The sequence below is a fragment of the Schistocerca gregaria genome, chromosome 1, assembly GCF_023897955.1.
Source record: "Schistocerca gregaria isolate iqSchGreg1 chromosome 1, iqSchGreg1.2, whole genome shotgun sequence".
NCBI lineage: Eukaryota > Metazoa > Arthropoda > Insecta > Orthoptera > Acrididae > Schistocerca > Schistocerca gregaria.
In genome coordinates this window covers 714,949,491-714,959,292 of record NC_064920.1, presented here as the reverse complement: position 1 = coordinate 714,959,292, position 9,802 = coordinate 714,949,491, and positions in this window count along the sequence as shown.

The following is a 9,802-nucleotide window of genomic DNA, read 5'->3' as shown; positions in this document are numbered from 1 at the left end:
GACTTGTCGCTCTAACGAAGTAGGCGAATGTCAGCAATATGTCTCGTGGTCTTATCGTGGCGTGTTTATCTTCTGCCGTTAGGTCAGACGATAGAACTGCCACTTGCACGCTTAGAGTAGCAGATTGACGGTGACCAACTTTAAACAGAACTTGATTAATTTTCACACACATTTATTAAAATAATAAAAAGCATAGGCATTACGTAACTGGATTCTGGATGCTGTTTACAATTGACAATCTGAAGTTCCTTTGGTCTTGGTACGTTAATCTTATTCTCACATATCTCTGATACTTGACAAACTGTCTATACATTTATCTTCATGGCTATGTACAGTAATATGATAATCATCTTAGCTGCTGACTGAAACTTGAGTATAGACTCGTACAGACTAATGCAGACTGGTACAGACTAATGCAGACTGGCTAATCGGAGATCTGCACACTCGTTATAATACCGCGCGCGTTCAAGTATCACTGCGCGAGTGTGATCCACGAGGAGAAAAGATTCTACATTAGCAGCAATCTCATTGGCTGCGTTACATATTAATACGCGGGGATCGGCGGAAGCAGAATTCGGCCGGTCTCTAAGGCAGCGCCATCTCGTAGTGCGGAGACGGACGAGCGCTGTGCCTGCACTGTTGTGCTTTGCGCGGCGCGCTCTAGTGAGAAAGTTGTGTATGCGCTCACTACGCGGAACTATATACAAAACAGGCATTAAAGGTGAACTGAAGCCAAAAGCTTTCACAACTTGTGGTACTTTATATTTTACATGTAGAAATAACGGTAAGAGGTGGCTGGGTCATTGCAACAAGCTTCTAACTGATTACTGGAGCAGAAGCAAAAGGGAAACTACACTCCTGGAAATGGAAAAAAGAACACATTGACACCAGTGTGTCAGACCCACCATACTTGCTCCGGACACTGCGAGAGGGCTGTACAAGCAATGATCACACGCACGGCACAGCGGACACACCAGGAACCGCGGTGTTGGCCGTCGAATGGCGCTAGCTGCGCAGCATTTGTGCACCGCCGCCGTCAGTGTCAGCCAGTTTGCCGTGGCATACGGAGCTCCATCGCAGTCTTTAACACTGGTAGCATGCCACGACAGCGTGGACATGAACCGTATGTGCAGTTGACGGACTTTGAGCGAGGGCGTATAGTGGGCATGCGGGAGGCCGCGTGGACGTACCGCCGAATTGCTCAACACGTGGGGCGTGAGTTCTCCACAGTACATCGATGTTGTCGCCAGTGGTCGGCGGAAGGTGCACGTGCCCGTCGACCTGGGACCGGACCGCAGCGACGCACGGATGCACGCCAAGACCGTAGGATCCTAAGCAGTGCCGTAGGGGACCGCACCGCCACTTCCCAGCAAATTAGGGACACTGTTGCTCCTGGGGTATCGGCGAGGACCATTCGCAACCGTCTCCATGAAGCTGGGCTACGGTCCCGCACACCGTTAGGCCGTCTTCCGCTCACGCCCCAACATCGTGTAGCCCGCCTCCAGTGGTGTCGCGACAGGCGTGATTGGAGTGACGAATGGAGACGTGTCGTCTTCAGCGATGAGAGTCGCTTCTGCCTTGGTGCCAAAGATGGTCGTATGCGTGTTTGGCGCCGTGCAGGTGAGCGCCACAATCAGGACTGCATACGACCGAGGCACACAGGGCCAACACCCGGCATCATGGTGTGGGGAGCGATCTCCTACACTGGTCGTACACCTCTGGTGATCGTCGAGGGGACACTGAATAGTGCACGGTACATCCAAAGCGTCATCGAACCCATCGTTCTACCATTCCTAGATCGGCAAGGGACCTTGCTGTTCCAACAGGACAATGCTCGTCCGCATGTATCCCGTGCCACCCAAAGTGCTCTAGAAGGTGTAAGTCAACTACCCTGACCAGCAAGATCTCCGGATCTGTCCCCCATTGAGCATGTTTGGGACTGGATGAAGCGTCGTCTCACGCGGTCTGCACGTCCAGCACGAACGCTGGTCCAACTGAGGCGCCAGGTGGAAATGGCATGGCAAGCCGTTCCACAGGACTACATCCAGCATCTCTACGATCGTCTCCATGGGAGAATAGCAGCCTGCATTGCTGCTAAAGGTGGATATACACTGTACGAGTGCCGACATTGTGCATGCTCTGTTGCCTGTGTCTATGTGCCTGTGGTTCTGTCAGAGTGATCATGTGATGTATCTGACCCCAGGGATGTGTCAATAAAGTTTCCCCTTCCTGGGACAATGAATTCACGGTGTTCTTATTTCAATTTCCAGGAGTGTAACTTCTTCTAATGATTCGCTCATTTTGCAAAGAATACGACTAATTTTCCCTTATTTGAAGTCCCTTGAGTCCACTCTTTACGGAAGAAATGAAACATCATAGATGCAGGTAGAAACTGGAATCGAACACCACAAAAGGCGACGACGGTTTCGTCTGCAAGAGGTGTTTTCTGGGAACAAAAACGAACAAGCCCTGTTCTTCACCTTCAAAGGGCATCCGCCCACGAAAGAGTACAGCCGAGGGCAGAGTGGAGGAATATTTCTCAGTTAAGCTGCCCATTGACTTCCACTTACGCCCACACCTAAAGAAATTTGCAGTAGGAAAAGCTTCAGAGTCCAAAGGAGAGATTATTTCAGACACACATTTGTAGACTTTTCAGAATCGCACTTCGTAGCTATAATATATTATCTGGTAAAACATTGGCGGATGTCGCTGACCTGAAACGAAATTATATTGTAAATTAAGTTAATCTTTCTATTACATGCCAGAAAACTCTTCACCTTACTCACCATGGAGCCCTTCAGGACGAGAGGCCGTGCATCTCAATGAAGAGAGCTGAAGCACTCTACTTTACGCCGAGGCATGACAGGTCAAGGGTACTGCAGAAGACAAGCGTGAAAATTCATCTGATATCACACCATGGACAATATTTCCTCTTTCTAGATTAAACCGCTTCTTCTCATTAATAGGGCCACTACAGTTTTTCGTCTAACAAACGACTCCTGACTCTTCTTTTGTGTACAAAGATGAAGCCTGCCTTACAAGAAGCTTCTAACTGATTACGTATTTTACTGAGGCGCTGTCAAAATCGCGAAAGATTTGTCTCCCCATTTGGTGTGCATACTGTAAGACCTTCGGTACACACACCATCAGATTATTTGATTTGTCACTTTAACAAAGTAGGCGAGTGTCAGCAATATGTCTCGTGGTCTTACCGTGGCGTGTTTATCTTCTGTTATTCGGTCAGACGATAGAAATGCCACTTGCACGCTTAGAGTAGCAGATTGACAGTGACCAACTTTAAACAGAACTTGATTCATTTTCACACACATTTATTAAAATAATAAAAAAGCATAGACATTACATAACATGATTCTGGATGCTGTTTACAATTGACAATCTGAAGTTCCTTTGGTCTTGGTACGTTAATCTCATTGACACATATCTCTGATACTTGACAAAGTGTTGTCTATTCATTTATCTTCCTGGCTATGTACAGGAATGTGATAATCTTATTAGGTGCACACTGAAACTTGACTATAGACTGGTACAGACAAATGCAGACTGCGCTGTTGTGCTTAGCGGGGCGCGCTCTGGTGGGAAAGTTGTGTACTCGCTGACTATGCAGAACTATGTACACAACACCCCATTAATTTTTATAGAAGTGCATACTTTGTTGGCAGATGCCCTTGCCGTAGAGCTAACACTAGTTCCCGGCAGATCTCCGTAGTTAGGTACTGTCGGGTTTGGCTACCACTTGGATGGATGACCGTCCGGTCTGCCGAGCGCTGTTGGCAAATGGGGTGTACTCAGCCTTTGTGAGGCACATTGAGGAGCTACTTGATCGAGAAGCAGCGGCTCCGGTCACGGAAAACTGACAACGGCTGGGAGAGTGGTGTGCTAAGCACATGGGGATCCACTGACGCCTATCGGTAGAGGATGGCACGGCGATCGGTTCTACAGTTGGGCCTTTCGAGATTCACAATGTCCTGAACGAGTGCTCTCCAGTTCTGGATCAATTGATACTGGCAGGAGATGCCCGACACAGGGTCACAAGTGTTAAGTGTATTCCCGCTGCCGACACTGGTAATCTGCCAGTACAGTACCTGTTTCGAAGTAACTGTGCCATATCAAAAAGCACGTTTGAAGTGCCAGAACTTCCTGGGGAAAACACCACTCCCTCCCCCTCGCAACACTACTTCCCCTCTGGTGGGACAAGTGTCAGACTTCGGCAGGCGGAATGGCTGCCTACGCTCACCACAACCCTATCAACCCCGGCTTGTGATAGTTTTCACATGAGGCTTGCCTTTTTTCGAGAAGAATTTTTGCTGCCTTTGTTTAACCGTTGTAAATCCAGTTACATTGACGTTAAATACATTGTTAGCTGTAATTCTACTCTCAAGGAAATCGAAGAATTGATTCACATCCTCTCTATTAAACATATTTATTCTGGCCATTGATGCTCCTGCTGGCTGACGGAGGGAAAGTTGTGGAATTCATCTCATAGATGAATAAACCACCTTTTAGTCGTCATTTTCTCTTCTCTATTGAAAGAAGAAGATAGTTCACATTTCTCTGTTATGTTGAATGCAAGTTTACGAACATCTTTTATAGTACGAGTAAATCCTAGAAAACCCTCTTCAGATAAAAGGAGGCGAACTGCGATACTTTTCGCCATCTAAGATGTAAAAGTTTATTGTCTTTGGAATAACTTTTAACTTCATTGGAGAATATGTTTGTGATATCTTCAAGTTTCTTTGTGATAGCTTTGGTCACTCCATATTCAAGAGCACATTATTTAAGTCCATGGTCACCGTTTCAGTATGCTGGCATGTCGACCTTCAGCTCATCTTCTGTCCATTTCCCGTACATTCTCCTTTTTGCCATCTTGGGAACCTAGAAAGGTTACTCATACCTATTAGTTATTGCAAAAGTATTGCCATCTTGAAAATCTAAAAACATTACCCATACCAGAATGAGCTTTTCACTCTGCAGCAGAGCGTGTGCTGATATAAAACCTCCTGGAAGATTAAAGTTGTGTGCTAGACCGAGACTCGAACTCGGGACCTGTAGTGTCGTGGAATAGTAAAGAGATGGAAACGTGGAATATTGTCAAAGTTTCGTTGCCTATGGCGAGAGCCAGAGACAGTATGTTAGCCAAGAAATAAGAGGATTGCACATATATCGGAATGTGTCGTCATGCAAGGGCAATGGCCTGGTTGCGCACAACAGGCAAGAGAGAATTGCTTAGCACGCGTGTTTGTGCTAGACGGAGACTTTCGTAGAGTGCAAGACAGAGGTATAGCGTCAGCTGTACTGCATTTCACAACTTCGCGTAAGTCGGCCGCAACAACACGTAACTCTGTCTCAAGAACACCTAAGGGGCGAGTATGACAGATGAATCACAGTATAAGTGGAATGAATGCGTTCATTACAAATGAGCATGACGTCAGGACGTCGCTCGTGCTGCCTTTAAATACTCCAGCTTTGATAGCAACAAGGCACATTTAAACTTGCAGTTAGATGTGTACTGGGTCGCTGCGTAGCGCTCAGCTCGGTGATCGACAGTTTAATCTTTATTAAGGAGATGTTGCAGTAAGGGCGGCCGATGCGGCAGAACAGATGAGGGGACAGTACCAGCTCTGGTCCTCTCTGCTGCCGCTGTCAATCATCGACCCAGGATTAGCAGACATCGCGGCAGACTCGCTCGCCGCCAATGCTGACCACATCAGTGAGGCGTCGTCGAGATCGTGCGTGGCCTAGGCCCTGTGCATCCGCCGTCACAACCGGGTGAGCCGACGACGCTGGGGGACTGCAGCGCGTTCCCCCCGGCCATTGAGGAAGAGCCACCCGGAGGAGCAGGGAAGAAGACGGGGTGGGATAGAGTACTCTTCGCACTACGAGAACGCCTCTCATGCCAACAGCGTCGGGTGTCCAACCCATAGCCTCCACGCGCAGCAGCTTGCTGTCCGCAGCTGAGCCGCCTCCCAGCCGGGCGCTGCCAGCCACGCGCGGCGACCGAAGTAAGGACATTCCTCCGCTACATCACGGCACGCGGCGCTGCGCTAGCAAGACTGTGCGGCCCGGATCTGGTGTCATCACTATGAGTCAGCGAGGACTCGGGGAAGGTCGTTGATGTCATCAAGCCACATTGTTCTCGGCAGGAATAAAGGTGTTATGAATTAACAATGTTTCTTTGGCGTTTCTGACGCTTCTACAGCCATTTCCTAGCATCCTGACAACTGGAGAGGTGACCGCTCGGCCTCCAGTCCACTGTAGGCGACCGGGACCACCGGGGTGCCTACAGACCTTTGCCTTTCGTTTCTTCCAGGAGTGTTAGTTCTGGAAGGTTCGCAGAAAAGCTTCTGTGGAATTTGTAAGGTAAGAGACGAGGTACTGGCAGAAGTAAAGCTGTGAGGACGGAGCGTGACTCGTGTTTGGGTAGCTCAGATGGACAGTCTGCTTTCGGCCGGTGAGCGGTGAGGACGTCTTGTTTACGTCCCGTCTGCAGAGTCGCTAGCGCGCGTAGTTTGTTTACTTCCTCGCCGCAGCTAATACTCGGGTCCGTTGACATTGAGTCGCCACAGCTCATTCGTACAGAAAATCCACCATCAAGATCAGCTTCCAACCCAACTACGCACGACCACGAGCGTTTGAAATCGAATGATTCATCTGTGACGAAGTTAAAATGCCAACACAGCACGTCATCGGTATCGAGCTATCCATCACAAGTAGCGTCGTTTACGTCAAGATGGTCGATGAAGAGTTATATCATGCAGTTGTGAACACATGCGCGACACTCTCAAGTTCAAACACACCTATGGTCACATCGGAGAGTTTACCATTGGCCATGCTGGACTAGGATTATGCACATTAAGAGTCCTCGAACTCCCGTTTGAAGTGCCACCGGACGTAGTTACCTCAGCTTTCCGCCCTTATGGGATGGTAATTAGCTATGTGGCCGAAAAATGGAACACCTCCGAGACATACCAGATCTTCAACGGCGTCCAACAAGTCAAAATTGAATTAAAGAAACATGTGCCATTCTACTTAGTCATAGGTGGCTGTCGAGCTATCGTAATGTACGATGGAGAACGTACTTGTTCTGGTTGCGGCCAGGAAGGTCATGTACGCTCGGCGTGTATTCTGCATCTCGGGTTACACAAATTCCATTACATGACATGCCACCACCTCCCACGCTCACGGCCCGCCCCCTCAGTTACGCAGGGGTGACATGATCGACCGTCATGACAGACGAAAAACCACTTGGAAGACAGGAAACGTTAGAATGCACACCTGTCGCCAGTTCTGGATTGACCAACAACATCACGGTGTCTGCAGAGATTCAAGAACGCCGCCCATCGACTACACATGAAGAATCGGACGAGAGAATGGAACTCGTCGCTAGGGTTGTACCGACCTCTGCTTTTCTCCCTGAGGGGGATGCGATACGGGAACCACAAACTCTTTCGAACACAGAAACCCACGTCCGCAAACAAAGGTCACCGAGAAAACATAAAAAGCGACGTCGCACACCGTCAGACGATTACGTCCAGCAGACGTCTTCTCCAGTTGACGACCGGAAGGCCGACGAGACGACGAGGAAAATGAATGACAAAGGATCGCCCTCACCTGTCACTTTGTCTGATTTCGCCAATCTCTTTTTTGCTCTCTCGGGGAAACAGATCACAAGCACAGTGCGCGCTATTGGTACACAACCGGAAAGAACTGCGGATTCACATTTAGTCACTTTGCCCACAGGTGTTCTACCGCAGCCACTGTCAGTTTACGGACCTTGGGCTGACATTGAAGACGATTCTAAGCGCGCTGCGGTGGGTGAGGAGAGGGGTCTCTCCTCCCATACCTCGGCCTCTCCCGCGTAACAACAGATGACGGCGTGGACGCGGCCTGCAGATAACAGGCCCCACCGTTCACGGCGACGCTGACGGCAGCCCCCACTGCAGGAGACGATCTGCAGACCTACCGCTTAACGGACACGTACGAAGTTGAAGCTGCCCCAAGATATGCAGACGTTGACATTTTCTCCAAGAAGTCATCGTCGCCGATGTCCCGGGTATGTATAACCATAACGCTCATGTGTCCCACGCCTCGCCAATTAACAGTGGAGTCGCAGTTCTCCTCAGAGAGGGCCTCGAGGCGGACGAAGTCCGATATCTCCCCGACGCAAGAGGAATGGCCGTAACGGTGCTAGGAGTCCAGTTTATCAATGTGCACCCCCCTTCCGGAACGAATCACCGTCGTGACCGATCGCTCTTCTTCGCAGAAGGAATAGAACCGCTTTTTCAGTGCAGGCACGATGACTTGATATTAGGGGGAGATTTCAATAAAACCCAAGCACCTAAAGATCAGCTGCCAGGCCATTCACCGTGCCCCGAACTTGGGACGCTCATCGGCGATCTCCAGCTGGTAGATACATGGGAACATGTCCGAGGAAATCGACCGGGAAACACCCATTTCACGAGTCACTCGTCTAGTCCCATCGATAGGATTTACGTCTGCCGTTGTCTCGCGGCAACGGTGAGTGACACGGAGGCGCGGCCAGTAGCCTTTTCTGATCACGATGGTTATATATGGGCCGTTACCCTTCGTCGCCAACGGGTGTGACGCAGCCGACAACGCTGGAAATTAAACCTTGCTCATATCTCTTCTCCGGATTGTCGACTCGCCATCGAAGACACGTGGAGTTCGTGCGTCCGCCGCTTCCCGACGTACCCTACAACGATTAGTTGGTCATTAAACTGCGCCAAGCCGGCCCCACTGAGAACCCTTATTGCGTATGGTCTTGAGGCTGCTGCGTCCTTCGCGAATGCGCCTCCTTTCCACCCACACCGGAACGACAGATGACAGTACAGCGTGCGAAGGCACAGATCGTAGCCCATATGCGCCGACACCTCGAAGGGACGATCTTCCGAACGCGAACACAAGACAGACTCGTAACGGAACGACCCACCACGTACCACGTCATTCGAGAACGTGCACTGCGAAGAAAGGCGCTGATACATGCCATCACCACTGAGGACGGCGGTCGTCACACCACACAACGTGATATTGGTGCAGCCACATAGCACTGTGTCGATACCGTGACATACTAGCCCTAGCCAGGGCACCCCGCATCCCGGGAGTGCTGGCATCTCCAGATTTTAGCCAAGCTTTTGATCTAGTGGATCAAGCGTACCTGGCGTCCGTTCTCCAGCACATGCAGTACCCACAGCAATTCACAGACGTCGTGATGCGCCTCCTCCGAGGGGCGACTTCCAAACTGTTCGTTAACGGGCGTCTCTCGCAGTCCCTCCCGATTTTCCAACCCGTACGTCAAGGCTGACCCTTGTCTGGCACTGGAACCTCTCCTCTGTGGCCTGCGTCAACGCCTCACCGGTCTCACCTTAAGTGTCGTCACATTTCGCTGTACAGCATTGGCAGACGACCTGGTTCTCGTGTTCCGCTATCGCGACGATGTAATCAGCGCACTAGAATGGATTACCACGTACGGCGTGGCTCCCGGCAGCTGTCTCAACGTCACCAAATCGGTTGCCGTGGCCATAGGAGACAGGTTGACCCCAGCGTGTGTCGAGCCCCCACAGCTTCGTGGCGCTATCAAATGTCTCGGTATAGAGTTTCACGACGACATACGGCGCACTGCGGCGCTTAACTACCGCCGCTTATTACAACAATTTCGGATCCAGGTCTTCAACCTTCGTCTGCGGATCGACATTCTTCAAAGGATCCACTTGGTCAAAATTTACCTCGAATCGCGCCTTCCACACATAGCACGTGTCCTTCCAAT